A 23,714-nucleotide genomic window follows, 5' to 3' on the forward strand; every position below is an offset into this window, starting at 1 on the left:
GATAATAGAGGAGACACCGGGAATACCGTTTTTGCTAATAGGGGACTTTAACAACATTCCGGACGCACACTGGGATAGGGGAGATGAGAGCCGTTGAAGTCGTGTGATAATTGCACACCATTTGGTGCCATCCTGAGGGAAACTGCTCTGTATGATTTATGGAGGATGTCTCATCCTGGGGTGTACAAGTATTCCTGTTTTTCGTCCTCTTTCACTTCTTTGTCAAGAGTAGATCTGGCCTTGGGCAATTCACAGATGTTGGGCCTTGTAGGGGAGGTAACATATATAGCTAGAACAATATCTGATCATTCCCCCATGAGTGTGATACTTGAGGGTGTGGGATCTGTACATGCTAGGGGGTGCATGTGGAGGCTGAATCCGTTCTGACTACACCTTATTGATTTAGATGGACACATAGGGGGAAATTAAGGAATATTTTAAAATTAATGATGGGTCGGCTTCGGTATTGACGGTATGGGAGGCTATGAAGGCCTATTTCAGAGGGCTCTGTATTAGGGGGATATCCCGAGTCAAGGCAGAAACAGGCAGGAAGGATCAGATGTTGATAAAAGAGTTGGAGGAGGCTGAGGAGGCATTAATCAACAATCAATCCCCAGAGGCACAGGGGAGGTTGAACGTTGTGCAGAATAGAGTATGTCAGATGGCAATGAAAAAAGCGGAACGTAGGAGAATGTTTCAAACTGCTAAATACTTTGAAGAGGGGGACAGGGCAGGCCATCTCCTTTCCAAAATAGTGACGGTGCAGAGAGACTCCACACATATAATCGCTTTGAAGGGAAGGGATGGGAAGGAGCACACTGGTTGCAGAGCAATTTTGGAGGTGATGATGGAGTATTATTCGGATCTTTATAAATCACGTGTACAACCAACGATGGAGGAGGTGGATGGTTTCTTGACAGAGGTTCAACTTCCCAGACTCTCAGTGGCCGATTGGGGACTTCTTGAGGAGCCATTTAATTTGATGGGACCCCGGAGGAGGTGTATAAAAAATATAAAGAGATACTGCTACCTGCCTTATTGGAGGTGTATGCTGCTGGTCTGGTGGAGGGGGAGCTGCCGAGGTCCGTGCGGGAGGCAATAATTGTTGTGCTGCCAAAACAGGGTAAGGATCCCAGGGATCCAGCTTCTTATTACTTAATCTCGTTATTAACGACAGATATCAAAATCTTGGCCAAGATGTTGGCTAACCATCTTAACAGGGTGATAACGACACTAATAAATCAAGATCAATCCGGATTTATGCCCAATAGTTCTACAGCATGTAATCTTCAAAGATTGTTTCTCAAAATGCAGATAAAGGTGGATAATATGGGTCGGAGGGTTGTGATGTCTTTAGACGCCGCTAAGGCATTTGATAGTGTGGAGTGGCGGTATTTGTGGGCGGTCATGAAGGCTATGGGTTTTGGTGAAAGGTTTTTACGTTGGGTGCAGCTGATGTATGCGTCTCCAAGAGCCAGGATACGGGTAAATGGAGTCTTGTCGGGGGATTTCCCTTTACATAGGGGAACGTGGCAGGGGTGCCCCTTGTCTCCTCTGCTGTTTGCAATTGCTGTTGAGCCCTTGTCGGCAGCAATACAGAGGGACAGGGACGTAAAGGGGTTTCAGTATAGGGACTATGAAGAACAAATAGCCCTGTATGCAGACGATGTGTTATTGCTCTTGGAGGATGCACAGGAGTCTTTAGGGGCCTTTATGAATAGTATTTCTAAATTTGGGGCTCTTTCCGGATTATCTATTAACTGGGATAAGTCTGTGTTGTTGCCCATGGACATGGCGGCTCCTCTGACACTAGACCTCTACATATTGCATAATGCTCCAGTGTGGCTGCCTCCGAGTAAATTTTATAGGATCAATACTCTATTTAGGGATTTAATTTGGAAGGGTGGATGGGCGCGCATCAAATTGGAACATCTGCAAAGGGCAAAGGATGAGGGTGGTCTGGCAGTCCCTAATCCATGGATCTACTATATAGCATCCCAATGCCAACATATGATTGGTTGGGGAGAACCAGTACAAAGCTCTTCAGCGGGGATAATCATTGAACACGCGGTAGGGAAAGGCCCATTGTAAGCCAGTCTTGAAGCAGGTAGATTCTGAATTAACCCAAAAAAATTCCCAACAATAGCTATGCTGGTGAAAGTATGGCAGAACATTAAGCAATGGAGGGGAGTAACGGAATTTACGAGATATACGCCGATTTGGTTTGGGCCTAGATTGGCAGAGCTTACGAGATTGCGGGGGTTCGGTCAGTAGAGGCGCATTGGCATTTGGTTTGTGTCTCAGTCGCTTGATGGGGATGCTATAAAACCATTCGGGACACTTAGGACTGAGTTTTCTTTGCCCCAGAAGACGTTTATTCAGTACCTGCAGTTGAGACACGCCCTAAACTGTCAAAATGAGGGGTCGCGATTGATTCTGCAGTCAGATAGCATGTTGAACCTTATTGGGCCTCGGAGAAGTACGAGGGGGTTCATTACCTTGATGTTCAGGGGTCTGATGGATACCTTTTTATTGAAGCATCCGCTAAGGATTAAGGAGAAATGGGTGGCGGACGTGGACCCCTTGTTGGAGTCCCAGTGGGAGTCCATACTTCAATATATCCCCAGGGCTTCCCTGAGTGAGGCTAAGAGGGTGTCACAGCTATACTTGGTGTATAGGGTGTATAGGACCCCGATATGGATGATGAAGGCAAAACTGAGAGGTGACTCAAAATGTCCCAGGTGTGGTGAGGAAGGCGCTGATCTGCTACATATGATGTGATCGTGTGCTCACCTGCAACCCTTTTGGGTGAAGGTGCTTAACTTGATCCAGGAGGCGACAGGAGTAGATGTGGTGTGTAACCCGCTGACTTGCCTTTTGGGCTGTTTGGATGATATTGCTACGGATGAATGTGGAAGGCTGACTATCACAAGATTGCTGTACGCTGCGAGAAAGCTTATAGCAATGCATTGGTTGGATGAAAAACCACCAGGGAAAAAGGAATTTATCAACAAGATAAATTTTATTGTCCTTATGGAAAGAAACATATACAGTAAGAGAGGTCAGAATTACCCAGGCGTGGCGTCTGCTGAGTTACCGTAAAGTAGAATGGGGGTCATTTAGTTGATTCTGGGGGGACTCCTACATGTACAGGTGTGTTTTTGTAAAGCTTGCTATCTTTTCTCAAGAGGTGATGTTGTCAGATGGTTGTATTGGATAACGGGTAAGAGATTGGGGGGAGGGAGGTGGGTGGTTAGGGGGTAAAGGTGATGTTTAATAAAATGAAAATGTATTATCAGGTCATATATCTAATGTGTTTGTCTGAAAATTGTATCAGACTATGTTAATGGTATGTCATATGCTTTAATAACAAAAACATGATTTAAAAAAAAAGAAAATGAGAAATAACATTTAGAAGTTATATTCTTTTTGCTCATATGGACTAGAACATGAGTGGAATAGTTTACAATGCCAGCTCCTCCATGATCACAATCTTAATAATAATAATAATAATAATAATAATAATAATAATAATAATAATCTTTATTTATATAGTGCCAACATATTCCGCAGCGCTTTACAGTTTAACAGTTTCAATCTTCTTCCATAACGATAATTCAAGTCTCACTCGCCTATACTGGAATCTGCATCCGCAGAAAACTACAATGAAACAAGGATGACACCTTCATTATCCACTAACTTTTCTATAGGATACCAAAGGAAGTGGATCAATTCCGCACTACTGGAATTCCAAAATCAGGATCCAAGACCAAGATTAGAGAGAAGTGTTTTATTGTCAACGTGTTTCAAAGTCGATCTGACTCCTTCTTCAGGACAACCCCAGTTAACAATAAAGATATGTAAAAAAACAAACAAAATAAACATATTTGGTATCAATGTCTTTAGAAAAGTCAGTTTTCTGAAAATATAAATGCATTAAACCGATCTGTAAAAACTCTAAAGAGAAGAAAAATCAAAATGCCGGAATTAGCTTTTACTTCAATTCACTTGGAATTTTTTTTCCAAATTTACAGCAAATCATATGATAAAAAGAATGGTGTAGAGATCAGATTGAAGAATCCATTTTGTCTTCCTCTACTCAGAGACGTATATGAAGAAACTTGAGCAAGGTAGACATTTCCTTTTATGGACGCATTCCTTCTTGTTATTGTGACCTTTAACCTACATTCCAGAAGTTGAACGTTATTAGTAGAATAGATACTCTTTGTTAGAGAATATGAGCCCTTGTACGCATGTCTGTAAATGCTTATCTCATTCCTATATAAACAGGAGGGGTGAGCCCAGTGAGTCAGAGGCGAGCTCCTGGGCGATCCCTGCATATGATCACACATCTCTTGTGCTGTGTGTTATTACTTGGATCTCTCTACATCAGTAAGCCGGGGACTGATAAGGACTCAACATTTCCTGGCGCTCGAACAGGGACCCGAGGTGAGAGTATTTACTCAAGATTTACCTGCGGATACGGACAACGGAGATCTGGGATAATGGACGGCAAATGAAAAAAAACCTGGCCAGGTAAGAGACATTATTAGTTCTCTTTTATCTGCCCTGTATTATCCGAAAGATCTCTATGAGCCGTGTCATGCTGGGTTAGTCTAGTAGTGAGTAGATACCTATAGAACTCGGGTTACCATATTGTATAGATTTATGAGTCTAGTCCCTGGCAGTGTGTGAACAGTGTGTGAACAGTGTGTGAACAGTGTGAAGGTTGTGACATGTTGTGAAAGAAGAATAGAAGTACGTAGAACAATAAGCCACGATTGTTAGAACAAGGTTATTGGTGAAGTCAGCCTAACTGGGTTATGAGGTAGCGTCCTTCTGGGAGACCTCCGCCCATGCTTGACTCTCCTATAGAACTTGTTTCTACATTCCCTGGATAAGGTGTGATAGAATGAGCCCAGGACGCGGTTTTCATGAGCCTGGGACAAGTATGCTAACTGACACAGAAAGTTTTGTGATCTGTATGGTGTTGCTGGGTCTGTGTGCATAATAGCACTTAAGTACGTCCTGCATATTAGAAGAAACAGAGCAGACAAGCCCTTCAATATTTTAGCTCCCTAGGAGAGAAGGCAACGAGACGCCACCAACAGAGGAAGTGGTTGTCCAAACGTCACCTGGGGTAGAAATAGCAAATATTGAAAGGATATTTTAGCTCCCTAGGAGAGAAGGCAACGAGACATCACCACAGTGATTGTCCAAACGTCACCTGGGGTAGAAATAGCTAAAATGAGAAATAAACAGACCAAAACTGTTTTAGGACAAGTGGAAGCAGCAGATATCATACAGGAAAGATGTGGAAAGGCAGTCAGAAGTCAGATTAGAAGAGTAAGAGGAAAATTGGGAATTTCAGAAGCACTTATGTTCAGTACAGAATGGGAAAGACTGAGTAAAGAACGAGGTGGAATTATCAAAGACAATGGGTGGGAAGAAATCATACACTGTATGATAGAGGTCTCAAAAAACAGCTAAAGAGGAGAATTGGAAGTATGATCCAGACACTTCCAAATGGATCATGGGAAAGGGAAAAAGTTGTGACATAATCCCGCCACCTTACCTAGATCCAAAAGCCCAATCATTTGTACCATCTGGAAGAGCAGAAGGAGGAAAACAATTTCCAGCCTTGTATCCCAATCTTGGTGGGGTAGGAGGATGGGAATGTTCACACTGTGGACAACAAAATCCAGATGGGAGAAATGATTGCCTAGCCTGTGGTACACCTAGATATGGCGCTGTACTTGCCCCTGTTAGGGTAGTACCTAGACCTTTTAGAGAAGTTGGTGCTAATGGAGTAATGGCAACCCACTACCATAACACACGCCAATACTTCCCTTGGTCCCCTGCTGAGGGTATGTCCCTCTTACATAACGCACCAGATCCTGTCCAGTTTCCAGTTAGATTTGCACAATATATACAACAAATCATGCAGACTCATGCTGGGGTCTGGGCGGACGGGGAAGAATTATGTAGAATGAAAATGTCCCCCGGACTTTTTCAGGAATTATTGACACACCTACAGCCCAATAGACCAGTGGCAGAAGGGGGTGCCTTACAGACAGAAGCATCAGGTACCCAGTTCACAGAGGCATTAATAATTTTCATGAGAGGAAAACAGAGGGAAAGGGGGTCTACAGGTGTGATTATGCAGAAATTTGGGCAAAGTATTGAAGAATATAGTCAAGAACTAGAAAATAGCTTTAGGGATGAAGGATTAGATATGACTGATGCTTCAGTAAGGAGACTTTTTACAAAACAATTAATAGAGGGGTTAGATCCGAAAATCAGAGAAAAATTTAAATCCTCTACTCCAGATTGGAGAACAATTGAACAACCAAATATTGTGAAACAACGATGTTTAGGAATAGCCATGGATATGAGAGAGAATCATAAGCCTGTTAGAATAGCACAAGCTAATACAGGAGGAAGAGTGAGACACAATTTTCTTTGCCACTACTGTAAAAAGCCAGGTCATTTCCAAAGAGAGTGCAGGAAGAAGTTGGCAGATATAAAGTCAGGCAAATTTGTTCCCAGAAATAACCCTCCCCAAACGGACAACCAGCAGAAATCTACCATCATAGATGGTCCCATACCAGATTCAGATTGACTCGATGTGTTACAAACTTCCCTACCAGCTAGGAGACCTATGAGACAGGTGAATGTGGGGGGGAGAGAGATTCCATTTTTGATAGATACAGGTGCAACTTCCTCAATTTTGAATCAAGATTTTCTTCCAAATCCGGAAGATATTTCAGAACAAACAACTTTTGCTGAGGGTTATGATGGGGTAATTCGAACACTGCCATATACTGTGCCCCTAGAGGTCTCATTAGGACCTAAATGTTTTGCATCCAGATTTTTGTATGCCAGAGGTGCCCCAACATGTTTGTTAGGAACTGATGTACTAAAGAAATTAGAAGCTAACATCAATTTTAGGGAAGATGGCACAGTTATGCTGACTATCCCTGATGATGCAGAAACATTAGAACAATATGTCAGAATTCAGGCTTTTGAGGATTATGCTGAAGAAAAAGAGTACACCATAGATCTAGACCTCTCAATGGTCCCAGAAACACTGTGGGCACAGGGTGACACTGATGTGGGATTATTACATATCTCTCCTGTAAAATTATCTGTGCAACCAGGAACTGTTCTCCCACAGCTCAGACAATACCCTGTGAGTGCCCAGCAGGAATTAGCAATTACAAAACAGATAGAGGGATATAGAGAGAAAGGAGTTTTGGTAGAGATACAATCACCTGCTAACACCCCTCTGTATCCAGTCAAAAAGAGAACTCTTGATAAGAGTTCTATGCCCAAATATCGTATGGTACATGATCTAAGAGAAATAAACAAAGTTCTAGATCCAATCACCCCAGTTGTACCCAATCCTCATACGTTACTATCACAGATACCAGCCAGTTCTCAAGTGTTTACTGTAATAGATCTTTCAAATGCATTTTTCTCGGTTCCTTTACACCAAGACAGTTGGCATTTGTTTGCATTTACATTTAAGGGCAAACAGTTGGCGTGGACACGCCTTCCACAGGGAATGATACACTCCCCTACTCTTTATTCAAATGCCCTACAAACAGTTCTTCAAAGGTTTGAACCTGAATCACAGGTAGTAATTTTGCAGTATGTGGATGACCTACTACTTTGCTGCCCAGATCTAGAAACAGCAGAAAAGTCCACTGTGAGTTTACTATGTTTTCTAGAAAAAGAAGGGTGTAAAGTGAATAGACAAAAGCTACAAGTTTGTCAGATCAAAGTGGTCTTTCTAGGTCATTGCATTTCTCAAGGTAAAAAGCATCTTACACCTCAAAGAACTGAAGCAATAAGACAGATGAATGAGCCTAGAAATCATAAACAGCTACGAGCATTTTTAGGAATAGTGTCTCATTGTAGACAATGGATTATACATGCCAGTCAACTAATGCAATCACTGTATGACTGTGTAAAAAGTGAACCTTATTTGTTGACAAAAGAAGGTCAGATTTCGTTCCAACAATTAAAAGATGCCCTTGTTTCAGCTCCAGCGTTAGGGCTACCAGACTACACCAAACCATTTCAGCTTATGGCTGCAGAAGTTGATTCCCATGCTACAGGAGTTCTTACCCAGAAGCATGCAGGGAAACAAAGACCAATTGCATATCTTTCAGCAAGGTTAGATCCAGTAGCTAGGGCAGCGCCAACCTGTGTACGTGTGGTTGTTGCTGTCTCGCTATTGTTGGACAAAGCATCAGAAATTGTCCTAGAGTATCCACTCACAGTTCAAACTACGCATGATGTTTATGGGATATTAAACCAGGTCCAGCCAAAACACATTTCCATGGCCAGACATTTGCGGCTACAGTGTTCTTTGCTGCTCCCCTCTACTATCACATTTGCAAGGCTTCAGACTCTCAATTTAGCTACACTGCTACCTCTCGAGTCTGAAGGGGGGAATAAGGACACTGATCCACACGCAAATTTTTTCCCTACAGACACACATGATTGTACAGAGCTCATTTTACAAGAAACGGTAGGCTTACCCAATGTATCCGAAACACCACTTCAAAATCCAGATTTAGAGCTGTTTATAGATGGTAGTAGGTTTGCAGATGACACAGGTAATTTCCATACAGGGTATGCAGTTGTGTCAGAATCTGAAACTCTCAAAGCAGAACCTCTTCCACCGAAACAGTCTGCACAAGAAGCAGAACTAACAGCATTGATTGAAGCGCTAAAAATAGCTGAGAATCAGACAGCTAATATATACACTGATTCTAGGTATGCACATGGTATTGTGTTTGACTTTGGAGTAATCTGGAGAGCTAGAGGTTACATGACAGCGTCAGGCCAACCTGTAAAACATGCTTCTCTGATCAAACAGATCTTAGAGGCTGCACAAGAAACAAAAGAAGTAGCAGTAATTAAGGTAGCTGCACATGTGAGACTCGACACTAGGGAATCTAGGGGAAATGATAGGGCTGATAAAGCAGCCAAGGCAGCAGCGGTCAAACCCTTACAGCAGGTTCATACTGTAAACCCCACAGAAAATACTGAAGATAGACTGAGACAAGCACAGGAAGATGCAGGAGAAGAGGAGAGGGACAGGTGGAAAAAGGAAGGGGCAGAAGAACAAGCAGGAATTTGGAAGAAAGATGGACTAATATGTCTACCTAGAGCCTGGTACCCGATTGTAGTTGGTGGACTGCACCACCCTACTCATGTGTCTGCAAATGCAATGACACTGCTGGCAAAGCAAGTCTGGTTGGCTCCAGGTTTTGGCAACTATGCAAGAGACTATTGTGCTGCATGCGTTATATGCCTAACACATAATCCTGGACAGACAACAAAGACCCCTATGAAGCATCACGTCCGACCTCTCTATCCGTTTCAGCGATTACAAATAGACTTTATCCAGCTGCCAAAAAGTAATGGGTATGAGTATGTGTTGGTATGTGTGGACATGTTCTCGGGGTGGCCAGAGGCCTATCCAGTTCGGAAGGCTTCAGCTAAAAACACTGCTGTAAAGCTAGTTGCCGAACTGATACCCCGTTACGGTCTCCCTGAAGTGATCGAGTCAGATAGGGGTACTCATTTCACTGGAGAAATATTTCAAAATGTACTGAAAATGTTGGGTGTTGAAAGTTAGTTACACACTCCGTACCATCCTCAAAGTTCTGGTAAGGTGGAACGCATGAATGGAACTTTAAAATTAAAAATACAGAAAGCCATGGCTGAAACAGGAAAGCCTTGGACAGAATGCCTTCCACTGGCCCTTTACTCAATACGCAATACCCCAAGGGGTAAGACTAAACTGTCTCCATATGAAATTTTGTTTGGCAGGACTGCCAATTTAGGATGTTATTTTCCACAGCAACTTGTGTTAAATATTGAGTCATTGACTTCTTATGTGCAAAATCTTCCGAAACAATTAACTAAGGTGCATGCACAAGTTTTTGCTTCCCTTCCAGATCCTGACAACATTGAAGGAAGTCACAAGTTGGAACCAGGTGATCAAGTCTATGTAAAAAGACACACCAGAAAGGCTCTTGAACCAAGATTTGACGGACCCTTCCAAGTCCTGTTGACAACACCTACATCAGTCAAGCTTGAAGGAAAGGCATCATGGATACATGCAAGCCATTGCAAAAGAGCAGTATAAAACTCATAACATTGATGTTAATAGTATTAACCTCAACGGAGGCATGGGATAAACTGAATTCTCTAACCCCTTTGAACAATAGATTCGTACAACATCATAGAAAATTAGTACATGACTTGTTAAATAATACACAACCCCTAGCAGATTGTTGGATCTGTACCCATTCACCAGTATCAGCCACAAGTATACCTTTTCTAGCAGTTCCCGTGTCAGTTGAAGAAATATTCGCTTGGCCTAATTGTTCAGACAACCTGGCCAACAACCAAATTGGTAATACTAGGCTGTGGAATACTACAATCGCCATACCAGTTGTGGGATGGGTAGAATTTCCTTGGTGGCAGGGTAATCTTACAGGAAGAATAGGCAACTTACAATATTTTGCATTCAGGGGAGGAAAATGGGTACCTAGAAATAAGACTGGATTAACTGATTTAGGACAGGTCCCCACTGAAAATCTACAGCTCAGTTTCAGTACAACCACCGACTCTTCTTATGCTTTCAAACCTACAATGTTGGAAAGGTACATACATAATAGAAAATGGGAACATTCTGCGTTGTTCCCCCAAGGTGATGCAAACAGTTGTACAAGCAAACCGGGGAACCTGGTTTGTAATGAATCCGATGAGTATATCAGAGGAATGCCTTTATGTGGGAATCCCGCAGCCGGGTACTGTAGCCCCTTGGGACAAAAACCCTCTTGGTGTATGCTTCAGAATGTATCTAGATTTGTGGATTTGGCTCACAGATTGGTATTGCAGCACTCAGCACTATGGGATCTGCCTGAAGGTACATTTTGGATATGCGGAGAAGGAGCATATAAATGGCTTCCCGTAGGTATAAAGGGTACTTGTACATTAGGACGCCTAACCCCGGCTACTTTCATAATTTCAAATAAACAAGTGAATATGCAAGCCGTGCCCAAGCACACACTGTATAAAAGAGCTGCAGATAACTCACCACGTCCCTCAGGGAGACCACACATAGTGCAAATGGGTATAGCCAATAAAATTGTCAGTTCTATTTTTATTTATCCTATGTTAACACAAATGTGGGATAAATTAGTTAGAGCCACGGATTATTTAGATGATCAGATCTGGGATATATTGGATATACTAAACACTAGTATAGCTGTACAGAATCAGCTTATAATAGTCGTCAACCAACATACCCTGGTATTGGATTATCTAACTGCCTCACAAGGGGGTATGTGTCAAATCATCGGACCCACCTGCTGTCATTATATAGACCCGAATAGTACGATGAGTATGACATTCAAATTAAAGGATGTACAACGACTCAGAGATCAGTATGATAAAGACAATGACCAGAATAAGGATAGCTGGTGGTCTGATACTTTCTCTTTTCTCAACCCAGCCAACTGGTTCAGAGGAATCGGCGGGTGGGTTGCTGGGATCATGCAGAGCATAATACATATAGTTATGATTATTGTAGTCATATACGTACTATTCCAGATTGTGCTCAAGAGTATCTCAGTATGCACAGATAAATTTTGTGTAATGGATGCAAGAGTATAAATTTTCTTCTTCATTCTTATGTTATCCTCTAGTGATTCTAATTAATATTACTGTACTAATTTTTGTTTTTATATTTTAGTATACTTATTGCAGAACAAAGAAAAGGTTGTGAGAGTTAAACGGAAGAATTGATAGTAGATTTGATTCTCTTATTGAATACAAGCGTGTACATGTGTAATACCAAAAATAAAGGCTTTGTCTTTGGCCCTGTGGTAATCTAAAATATGGATATGTTAAAGGGGGATTTGTGATAGATTATAAAAGGAATATGTCAAAGGGGGGAATTGTAGAGATCAGATTGAAGAATCCATTTTGTCTTCCTCTACTCAGAGACGTATATGAAGAAACTTGAGCAAGGTAGACATTTCCTTTTATGGACGCATTCCTTCTTGTTATTGTGACCTTTAACCTACATTCCAGAAGTTGAACGTTATTAGTAGAATAGATACTCTTTGTTAGAGAATATGAGCCCTTGTACGCATGTCTGTAAATGCTTATCTCATTCCTATATAAACAGGAGGGGTGAGCCCAGTGAGTCAGAGGCGAGCTCCTGGGCGATCCCTGCATATGATCACACATCTCTTGTGCTGTGTGTTATTACTTGGATCTCTCTACATCAGTAAGCCGGGGACTGATAAGGACTCAACAATGGTATAGTTCAAAAGTAGAACTATTTCCACAAAAAACAAGCCCTCACTTGCCTTGTCAGAGGGAAAATAAAAAAAGTTACGGATCTGCGCTAAAGGGGAGGGAGAAACGAAAGCACAAAAACAAAAAATTACTCAATCCTTGCGAGGTTAAAGTGACTCTGTCAGCACAGAATGACTGCTCAAACCAAGAAAAATATTTAGAATTGAGAGTCCTCAGTGGTTGATACCTTTTAATGGCTAACTGAAAAGATGGTAACAAACTGCAAGCTTTCGAGACTACACAGGTCTCTTCATCAGGTAAAGACTAAAAGAAATTCTGAAGAATCACATATTTATGCACAACATAGCACAGATAAAAAAAAAGCAAAAAACCATGGATAAGATAGGTGACATCAAGAATTACCATGAGTGATAAACAGTTATGTCCATAAATATTGGACCAGTTCTTAGATAAGTAATGTTTTATTGTCCTCTGATTTGGGTTGGTTCTTTTGTGATGACCCCACATGGTCTGAGGGGCAAGTTCCTTAGTTGATGTAAAAAGACATGGATTTATAATATTTATAATAAATATATATATATATATATATATATATATATATATTTATATTTATAATGTCCAATATTTATGTACATAACTGTTATTTTTCTATCTACTGGCTAACATGGTACCAAGGTATATATCTTTCCTGCTCAAACCAAGCACAGACATTCGGTGCATCATGGCAGGGACAAACATTTAAGTGCACCTTCCCACATGCTTTTTTCTTTCTATCAATTTTTTTCTATCTAATCTATTTCTTTTTGACCATCCGCCATCTTGTTGTGGTTCAGGCTGCTGGTCTTTTTCCTCTGGTGCTGGGTTTGTCCTAGGTCAGGTGATTGTATCACCCTTTATTACCCAGCACCTGTCTCTCAGTCCTTGCTGGAAAACAGTGTTCATCCGCTAGTGTTCTGGCTTGGTGCCTTGTTAGCTTTCTGTGTATGATATTGTGCAGTTCTGGGATCTCTCGTTCTGCCAGTTTTGTTTTTGGTTTTCCATTTGTTTCTACAGCTTCCTGTATTTTCCTACTAGGAGGTTACCTGTTTTTGTTCCCAGTCCCTAGATGCTTCAGGGTACCCTTCCCCGCTACCTGTAGGTCTTCGTTTGAGTTTAGACTAGGAAATGTCAGTGGATCTATTCACAAGGAATTGGTCACCCACTCCATCATAGGGTTTCAGTCTAGTCCTAGTACAAAGTCAGCTTTTCCCCCTTCTACCCTAGTCCTGAGTTGCAGATCCGTAAAAGTTTGTCCAGCCACATATATATATATATATATATATATATATATATATATATATATATATATATATATATATATATATATATATATATATATATATTGTGACAAAACACTCCGGGATCGCCTTTGCTGGGGTCAAAGGTCACGTGGTTTGTGCATTAAACTCTGAGGCGTACAGCAGGATTCTGAGTAGACTGACCGTAGGTCAGATTTATTAAGGTGAAAGCAATCATGAAAACAAAACATAAACATAAATCCTAGCCTGTCCGGCACTACCTAAACAAATACGTTCCTATCTAACAACTGGGGGGGCTTCTCCCTCCCAGCTAACATTACACAGTTCATGAGCACAGCTCTCACTCACGTTTGTCTCACACAGACAGGCATTCTGTGTGCCCCAGGCTGACGCTCACAGCTGGTCATCTTTTATTCTTGCAGTTATTAACCCATCAGTATCCTGCAGATACTGAACGGTCTAATTCATATAGGACAAATACCTAGCCGAGATATACCTGCCCCCGACAACCAGACCGACATGACTTTTACATATCCTCCCCCCCCTGCTCAGACCACTCCGGTCGAGCAAGAACACCCTCGAAACAGTGCACTTGGGACAGGGCATCAGCGTTCCCCATCTGCACCCCGGGTCGGTGTTCCACCGTGAAAGAGTAAGCCTGCAGGGCAAGGAACCACCGGGTTACCCGACTATTATGGTCCTTGTGGAGGTGCATCCATTTGAGAGGGGCATGGTCCGTGACCAGCCTAAACTTCCTACCTGCCAGGTAATACTTGAGGGAGTCGAGAGCCCATTTAATGGCTAGGCACTCTTTTTCAACCACGGCATACCTCTGCTCATGTACATTCAGTTTCCGGCTGAGGTAGAGGACCGGGTGTTAGACTCCATCCCTCACCTGGGAAAGTACAGCTCCGACACCAGTATCAGAAGCATCAGTTTGGACCACAAACTCGCTGCTGAAATCAGGAGTCACTAGTACGGGCTGAGAGCACAAGGCCCGTTTCAGGCTGTGAAAGGCCTCTTCAGCCGCTGCGGTCCATTTTACCATGACGGAACCCCTCCCTTTGGTAAGATCCGTCAAGGGGGTAGCCATGGCTGCAAAATTGGGTATGAACCGGCGATAATAGCCGGCAATCCCCAGGAAAGCTTGTACTTGTTTCTTGTTTACTGGCTGCGGCCAGCCCTGAATTGCCTGTATTTTATCGATCTGGGGTTTAACAACACCTCTGCCAATCACGTAGCCCAAGTATCGGGCTTCTTCAAGCCTGATGTGACACTTCTTGGGGTTCGCCGTTAGGCCTGCGTCTCGTAGGTCATCAATCACCGCCTGTACCTTCCGGAGGTGAGTTTCCCAGTCCATGCTGTAAATTACGATGTCATCTAGGTAGGCCGAAGCGTATTGCCTGTGGGGCCTCAAGACTCGATCCATCAATCTCTGGAACGTTGCTGGAGCTCCGTGAAGTCCAAACGGCATGTAGACATACTGGAACAGACCTTCCGGTGTAGCAAATGCCGTCTTCTCTCTGGCTGCCTCGGCCAGAGGGATCTGCCAGTACCCCTTTGTTAGATCCAGGGTCGTAATGTATCGGGCTTTACCAAGCCGGTCGATCAACTCATCGACCCGGGGCATAGGGTACGCATCAAATTTAGAAACCGCGTTCAGTTTCCTAAAGTCATTGCAGAACCGTATGGAGCCATCCGGCTTAGGTATCAACACGATTGGACTGGACCAAGCGCTGTGTGACTCCTCAATGACTCCTAAGTCCAACATTGCCATCACTTCCCGGGAGACGGCTTCACAGCGGGCTTCCGGAATCCGGTAAGGCTTCACATGGACTGTGACCCCAGGCTCTGTGACAATCTCATGTTTCACCAGCTTAGTCTGGCCAGGTTTTTCCGAGAAAAACTGTCGGTTCTGTAACAAAAACTGCTTCACCTCAGATTTTTGTCGTTCCGAGAGAGTCTCGGCCATCTGCACCTCCGGTACGGTAGGTGCGCAAACCGGACGGGGTATATCCACCGTTAGGGCAGAGCGGTCTTTCCAGGGTTTTATCAGATTCACATGATAAATCTGTTCTGGCTGTCTCTTACCAGGCTGGTACACTTTATAGTTCACTTCACCAACTCTTTCCATTACCTCAAAGGGGCCTTGCCATTTCGCCAGAAATTTACTATCCACCGTAGGGATTAGGATCAACACCCTATCCCCGGCTGCAAAGGTACGGACCTTAGCACCTCTATCATAACTTTGCCTCTGGGCTCCCTGGGCCTGTAACATATGATCCCTAACAATGGGCATGACCGCGGCAATACGGTCTTGCATTTGTGTTACATGGTCGATCACCGTTTTAAAGGGAGTGACTTGACCTTCCCAGGTTTCTTTTGCGACGTCCAACAGACCACGGGGACGACGGGCGTACAATAGTTCGAAAGGCGAGAATCCGGTGGAAGACTGGGGAACTTCCCTAATGGCAAACAGCAAATAGGGTAACAAGTAATCCCAGTTCTTCCCATCTTTGTCTATCGCCTTCCGGAGCATTTGTTTTAAGGTTTTATTGAACTGCTCAACCAAACCATCTGTTTGAGGGTGATAGACAGACGTACGCAACGGGTCTATTTGTAAGAGTCTCCAGAGCTCCTTCATCACCCTCGACATAAAGGGAGTCCCCTGGTCGGTGAGTATCTGTTTTGGAATTCCCACCCGACTAAACACTTGTACCAATTCCTTGGCGATCGTCTTGGTAGCTGTGTTACGCAAAGGGATGGCTTCCGGGTAACGAGTGGCATAGTCCACGATGACGAGAATATGTTGGTGCCCACGTGCGGACCGGGGAAGGGGCCCAACCAAATCCATCCCAATTCTCTCAAATGGGACTCCAATGACAGGGAGAGGTACCAAAGGGCTACGGAACCGAGGTTTAGGCGCGGAGATTTGGCACTCTGGACAGGACTCACAATAGTTACGCACATCACTATGCATGCCGGGCCACACAAAACAATGGGATATCCTTTGTGGTTTTCTGCACCCCCAGATGTCCCATTATATGCCCGTGGGCCAGGTCCAGTACCTTCCGCCGATAAGGTTTGGGTACCACTAACCGTTGCACAGTGTCCTCCCCTTTTTTTTCTACCTGGTAGAGCAAATCATTTTCAAGAACCATATACGGGTATGCTAGCCTAGTGTCAGGTTGTACGGGTACCCCGTCTATTACTTTTACGTTTTTTCTACCCGGAGCCAGAGTAGGATCTTTCATTTGCTCGCTGTGAAAGTCATCCACCTGGACTTCCAAATCTGGCAGGCAGGGGGCTGGATGGCTATCTGCCTCCGCCTCTCGCTGAGTTTCCACAGTTTCCTCAGTTTCCCCCGCCATAACTGAGAAGGGGTACTGAAGGTTAGATTCAATATCCTCTCCAGCAGCATCTTCCTGTGGGGTCTCCTCCAGGAGCTCGGGACCTCCAGGTAGCATGGGAGAAGATTCACGGTTACAGCTACCGTGAAGGAGCAACTGATTCTCCCACAACTGCCAGAAATGAGGAAAATCCCTGCCCAAGATTATATCCTGTAACAATGCGGGAACGAGTCCCACTTTGTGTTGCACGGACCCATAGGGAGTGGAGATACATATGACCGCTGTAGGATATGAGCAGGTGTCACCATGCACACACGTTACAGAAAACTTGTCAGACGGACTAGTTGGACATGCTATCAGACTGGCTTTCACTAGAGTCACCACACTTCCAGAGTCTAGTAATGCCACAACATTTTTCCCCATCCACAGACAATTCACACAGATGTTTCACTGTAACATTTTGGCCCGCATTCACACCTACTAGCCGGGTAACCAAAGACACGCGTTTTTTAGAGTCTGTAACGTCGCACTGCATGGGTTCAGTGGTAACCGGACAGTTCGCAGAAACATGGCCCTTCTCATGGCAACGGAAACACCTAACAAGCCCCCTATTGAAACCAGAGTCCGACACCCTTGATCTCGGGGTGCGAGCAGTCCCGTGTTCCTCCCCCACAGTTTTTGGCAATTTTCCTTCCCCCGCAGTCCCTGGAACAGTCTTACCGGTTCCACGAGGAGGAGGTACAGTTTGGGTAGCAGCGGTATCATCAGGAAGTCCTTCCGCCACGGAATAACGCTCCACCAAGTCCACCAGTTGATCCGCTGTCGCGGGATTTCCTTGGCTCACCCACTTTTTCAGCGTTGGTGGTAGTACTCTCAGGTACTTGTCCAGGACGACCCGCTGGATTATCTCCGGTGTTGTCAGTACCTCGGGTTGCAGCCATTTCTTTATCAAGTAGATCGGGTCGAACATCTGTGACCGCGGCGGTTTATCTTGCTGATAGGTCCACTGATGTACCCTCTGTGCACGGACAGCCGTTGTCACACCCAGCCGGGCCAGGACCTCAGCTTTCAGCCTCTCAAAGTCCTGAGCGACTTCCGGGTCCAAGTCATGGTAAGCTTTTTGGGCCTCACCGGAGAGAAACGGAGCAATTAGATCGGCCCACCGTTCCTTTGGCCACTTCTCTCTCAATGCTGTCCGCTCAAACGTTGTCAGGTACGCCTCGACGTCATCTTCTGCGGTCAGCTTTTGCCAGTATCGACTCACATGGATCCTCCTGGACTCTGCTTCCGGGTCAGCCTCAGGCATGCTCATCAAGCGTTGCGCCACCTGTTGGAGAAGCTGGCGGTCTGCAGTCGTCATGTCCAGTAATTCCTTCAGCTGTGCGGCCATCAAGCGATTAGCTTCCTGCTGTGTAGCAGTGGCCTGCACTAAGGCTTTCACCACGTCTTCCATACTGTCGCTTGTGCCACGTGTTTGCCCGCATTCTCCACCACAATGTGACAAAACACTCCGGGATCGCCTTTGCTGGGGTCAAAGGTCACGTGGTTTGTGCATTAAACTCTGAGGCGTACAGCAGGATACTGAACGGTCTAATTCATATAGGACAAATACCTGGGCGAGATATACCTGCCCCCGACTACCAGACCGACATGACTCTTACAATATATATATATATATATATATATATATATATATATATATATATAAAAATCTCTCTCCCGGATTCTGGCAACATGGACAACGTTCAAGAACTTGCTCAACGCTTGCAAGGGTTAACTTTGAAACCCAACAACAACAGCAAGCGAGTAACTGCCTTGGAACACGCTCTGAAGAACCAAAGGTAGAATTACCTGAGCTTTTTTCCTGGTAAACGGCAGGAATTTTTTACGTTTAAAAAGCATGTTTACTATATTTTTGGCTTAGACCCAGATCCTCAGGGAATGAATTACAGCGAGTGGGGATTATCATGTCTTTATTGCGAAGTGAATCTCAAATTTGGGCATTTTCATTACATCCTGATGATCCTTGTTTGAAGTCAGTAGAATTTTTTTTTACTGCTACGGGGTTGCTATATGATGATCCTGATCGGGTCACAGCAGCTGAGGCAGAGCTCAGATGGCTTAAACAGGGTTCAAGTGATGCTGAGAGGTATTGCACCCTGTTCAGATGATGGTCCGCAGAGGTCAGGTGGAATGACCCAGCGCTCAAGAGTCACTTTTTAGCAGGTTTGCTTGACAGAGTTAAATATTTACTTATTGCATATCCTGCACCTGATACTTTGGAAACTGTTATGCAGTTAGCTATCCGTGTGTATAGAAGATTGAGAGACAGGCAGAATGAAGATAAGTCTCCTACTATGCTGGACCCAGCTCCTCAAGATACCCCCATCAACAACGGGGAACCGATGCAACTTGGGGCGATGTCCTCTTGTTCCCAAGAGAGGGAGAGGAGGTTCTCTGAGGGTCTATGCTTGTATTGTAGTAGGACTTTTTTTGTAAAAAAAAAAGGATGGGGGTCTTAGGCGGTGTTTGGATTTTCGGGAGATTAATAAGATCACTGTGCGCAATCCTTATCCATTGCTGCTAATTCCGGATTTGTTTAACCAACTAGCCAGAGCAAAGTGGTTCTCTAAAATCGACCTTCGTGGGGCATATAATTTGCTGTGGGTGAAGGAGGGAGATGAATGGAAGACAGCCTTTAATACCCCGGAAGGTCATTTTGAGTGTCTAGTGATGCCTTTTGGCCTTACTAATGCGCCTGCATTTTTTCAAAATTTCACTAATGACATTCTGAGGCCATTGATCGGTAGAAGTATTATTGTTTATTTGGATGACATTTTGATTTACTCACCTGATCTGTAGTCGCATTGGCAGAGAGTCCGCAAAGTTCTACAGATTTTGAGCGAAAACACACTCTTTGCTAAATTGGAGAAGTGTGAGTTTGCGGTAAAGAAAATTCGTTTTTTGGGGTACTTTGTCTCCAATGATGGGTTTGACATGGACCCGGTGAAGGTTCAGGCAGTTTTGGAGTGGCCTAGGCCTGAATGTTTAAAGTATGTTCAAAGAGTTTTAAAGTTTGCTAACTATTATAGAAAATTCATAAAGAATTTTTCTGTTATTGCTAAACCTATAACTGACCTCACCAAGAAGGGTTCTAATACTGTCCAATGGTCTACTGAGGCTGTTAAGGCTTTTGAGCATCTGAAGGAGAGGTTTAGCTCTGCTCCTGTTTTGATCCAGACAGATGAGACTAAGCATTTCTGGTAGAGGTGGATGCCTCTTCAGTAGGGGTGGGGGCAGTTCTGTCCCAGGAGGGAGAGGATGGGGTGCATCCCTGTACTTTCTTTTGTAAAAATTTTTGGAGACTGAGCTCAACTATGATGTTGGGAACCGAGAGTCGCTGGCTATTAAACTTGCGTTTGAGCATTGGCGACACTTTTTTGAGGGGGCTAGACATCCGATACAGGTTTTTACTGATCATAACAATCTGATATATCTGGATGCTGCTAAACGTTTGAATGCCCGTCAAGCTAGGTGAGCACTGTTTTTGCCTGCTTCCATTTCTCTGTATCTTATATCCCTGGAACAAAGAATGTCAAAGCGGATGCTTTGTCTCGTAGTTTCTCTCCAGCTGTTAATACTGAGAAGGAGGAATGTATATTGCAGAGAGGGGTGGTGGTGGCAGCATTGGGTTCTGAGTTGGAGAATAGCACCCTAGAAGCCCAGAATGCTGCACCAACAAACACTCCGTATGGTAAATTATTTGTGCCTAGAGCCTTGACGAGAGCTTTGTTTGTTGAATGTCATGAGTCTCATTTGGTGGGTCATCCAGGGATTTCGGAAACTAGAAAGTCGATCGGTTGAAGTTTCTGGTGGCCAGGGTGGCAAAGAGAAATCATCAAGTGGGTGCGTCAGTGTACCGTGTGCGCTTGGTTAAAGGCCTCACATGCCCCGGCTGCAGGGATGCTTTACCCTTTGGAGGTTCCTAGTTTACCATGGACGCATCTTGCTATGGATTATATCACCGATCTGCAGGTCTCTCAGGGTTTTCCTGTCATCTGGATTGTTGTGGATCGGTTTAGTAAGAGGTGTCATCTGGTTCCAATCAATAAATTACCCTGCGCCAAGACTCTAGCTAAGGCATTTGTGAAAGACATTGTCAGTTCCCACGGACACTGTTTCCGATAGGGGACCACAGTTTGTGGCTCAATTTTGGCATGCTTTTTGAAACAGATTAAAGGTTTATTTGTCATTTTCATCAGATTATCATCCTGAGTCCAATGGAGAGACATAAAGGAAGAACCAGGAGGTCGAGCAGTTTTTGAGATGTTTTGTAGCAGACAATCAGGAGATGTGAATCAAAAATTATAAGTTAAACCACACCTCATGTAGCCAAAGTCCTACAGGACACTATTTAAGACGCACGTCACAACCAGGGAGTTCATCCTGGAAAAAAGTCCATACCAAGTAGTAGAAAAGACAGCGCCTCAAAAGTTGGTGAAAAAAGAATCACATTTTATTCCGCCTCCTGTGGCAACATTTTGGTCCAAAAGATCTTGAGAAAGATCTTTTGGATCGAAACGTTGCCACAGGAGGCGGTATGAAATGTGATTCTTTTTTCACCAACATTTGAGGCACTATCTTTTCTACTACCTAATCAGGAGATGTGGTCAGAATATCTACCACTAGCTGAGTTTGCTCTTAATACTAATACGTCTGTTCTCCTTTTTTTTGCTGTACAGGGAGACATCCATCTTTCAGACCATTTTCTAAGATTGGGGTGGTGATGCCTGAGGAGGGAAGTTTTTCTGGAAATTTGGAAAGGGTTTGGACCAGGGTACACCATAATTTGAAAGAGGCGAATAGGAGGTCAAAGAAATATTTTGACAAAAAAAGAAGGGATGCGTTGTTTGCAGTTGGGGACATCGTCTGGTTGTCCTCTAGGAATCTGCGTTTGAAGATCCCTTCTAAAAAACTGGGGCCCAAGTATGTAGGACCCTTCAAAGTGGTTCAGGTTGTCAACTCGGCAGCGGTGAGATTGGACATCCCCTCATCCTGGAGAATTAATTCATTTTTTCATGTATCTTTACTGAAGAGAGTTGACACGCCAGATAAGGAGACAATACTGATTGTTCCTCCAATTGATGAGGACGGCGAGTTTGAGATTTCATGCATTCTTGATTCCAAGTGACACAGGGGAAGGTTGAAGTATCTCATGTCCTGAAAGGGTTTCGGTTCCGAGGATAATTCCTGGGTGACAGCTGAGGACACCTCAGCCTCAAGGCTGACTAAGGCTTTTCACAGGAGATTTCCGAATAAGTCTCAGCCAAGAGGATCCGGAGGACCCTCATAAAAAGGGAGGTACTGTTAGAATCTATTTTGTTGTGACCATCCGCCATCTTGTTGTGTTTTTTAGGCTGCTGGTCTTTTTCCTCTGGTGCTGGGTTTGTCCTAGGTCAGGTGATTGTATCACCCTTTATTACCCATCACCTGCCTCCCAGTCCTTGCTGGACAACAGGGTTAATCCACCAGTGTTCTGGCTTGGTGCCTTGTTATCTCTCTGTGTATGATATTGTGCAGTTCTGGGATCTCTAGTTCTGCCAATTTTGTTTTTGGTTTTCCATTCGTTTCTGCAGTTTCCTCTATTTTCCTACTAGGAGGTTACCTGTTTTTGTTCCCAGTCCCTAGATCCTTCAGGGTACCCTTCCCCCTACCTGTAGGTCTTCATTTGAGTTTAGACTAGGAAACGTCAGTGGTTCTATTCACAAGGAATAGGTAGCCCACTCCATCGTAGGGTTTCAGCCTAGTCCTAGTAAACGGTCAGTTTTTCCCCCTTCTACCCTAGTCCTGAGTTGCGGATCCGTAACAAGATCAATGGAAACAAAGCAGGTGGGAAGGTGCAATTAAACGTTTGGCCCCACCATGATGCACCAACAGCCTGTACTTGGCTTGAACAGTCATTCTGTGCTGACAGGTTCCCTTTAAACGTGACGTTATTATGTCATAGAAATAGATAGAGCAATAGGGTCTTATCCGATAAAAGTTAAGAATTAAAAATAGCAGATTTTGCTCACTTGATCCACAAAATTGTGTGTTTTAAAATGTTATGCAGCTGCTGCGGATCCAAGGGCCATCAGACCACTTTCAATAGAAACCAGAAGGGATTTTGTGGACTTGCTTGCACACCTAATTATTGAAGATGTCAAAATCAGAAAATTATTTAAATAATTGTTTTTATTTGACGCGTTTTGAAGTACAATATAGTTCTTCCTCAGGAAAGAGTGTGTTGTATTTCAAAATGTCGAATAAAACCATATATTTAATTATCTTTAAATTATCTTCTGAATTAGACGTCTCCAATGATCAGGAGCGCGAGCAAGTCCACAAACCCTTCTGGTTTCTGTTGTTGTGCTATGTGAGCTCTGCAACCAATCAGCAGCCACTTCTCTAACTTCTTTTAGGAAAAACTAACACATGGAAGAATTGGGACATCGATGGAATGGTGTCTACACATGGTGAGTATAGCTGTTGTTTTTCTACATAGAGGAAATGCGGTGGTAGAAAATGGGTTGTTCGAGTAGTGGACAACCCCATTATTGTCTATAGACTATAATATGGAAAAGTCTCCAGTGTTTTACTTTTGACATCTTTGTAATGGGTTTTTTTTCCACTTTACTCTCAGTATAATGTTTTTTTCTGCCACTTTCCTCTT

At 43.7% G+C, this 23,714-nt stretch overlaps 1 protein-coding gene across 2 annotated transcripts in view; it reads right to left on the reverse strand.

The window, feature by feature from the left end:
* LOC143767388 (gastrula zinc finger protein XlCGF66.1-like) overlaps positions 1-23,714 on the reverse strand; it is a 69,034-nt gene that overhangs the window by 16,143 nt on the left and 29,177 nt on the right. The gene's annotated exons all lie outside the window — the stretch shown is intronic.

Source organism: Ranitomeya variabilis, chromosome 4, assembly GCF_051348905.1.
Source record: "Ranitomeya variabilis isolate aRanVar5 chromosome 4, aRanVar5.hap1, whole genome shotgun sequence".
NCBI classification, from domain to species: Eukaryota; Metazoa; Chordata; class Amphibia; order Anura; family Dendrobatidae; genus Ranitomeya; species Ranitomeya variabilis.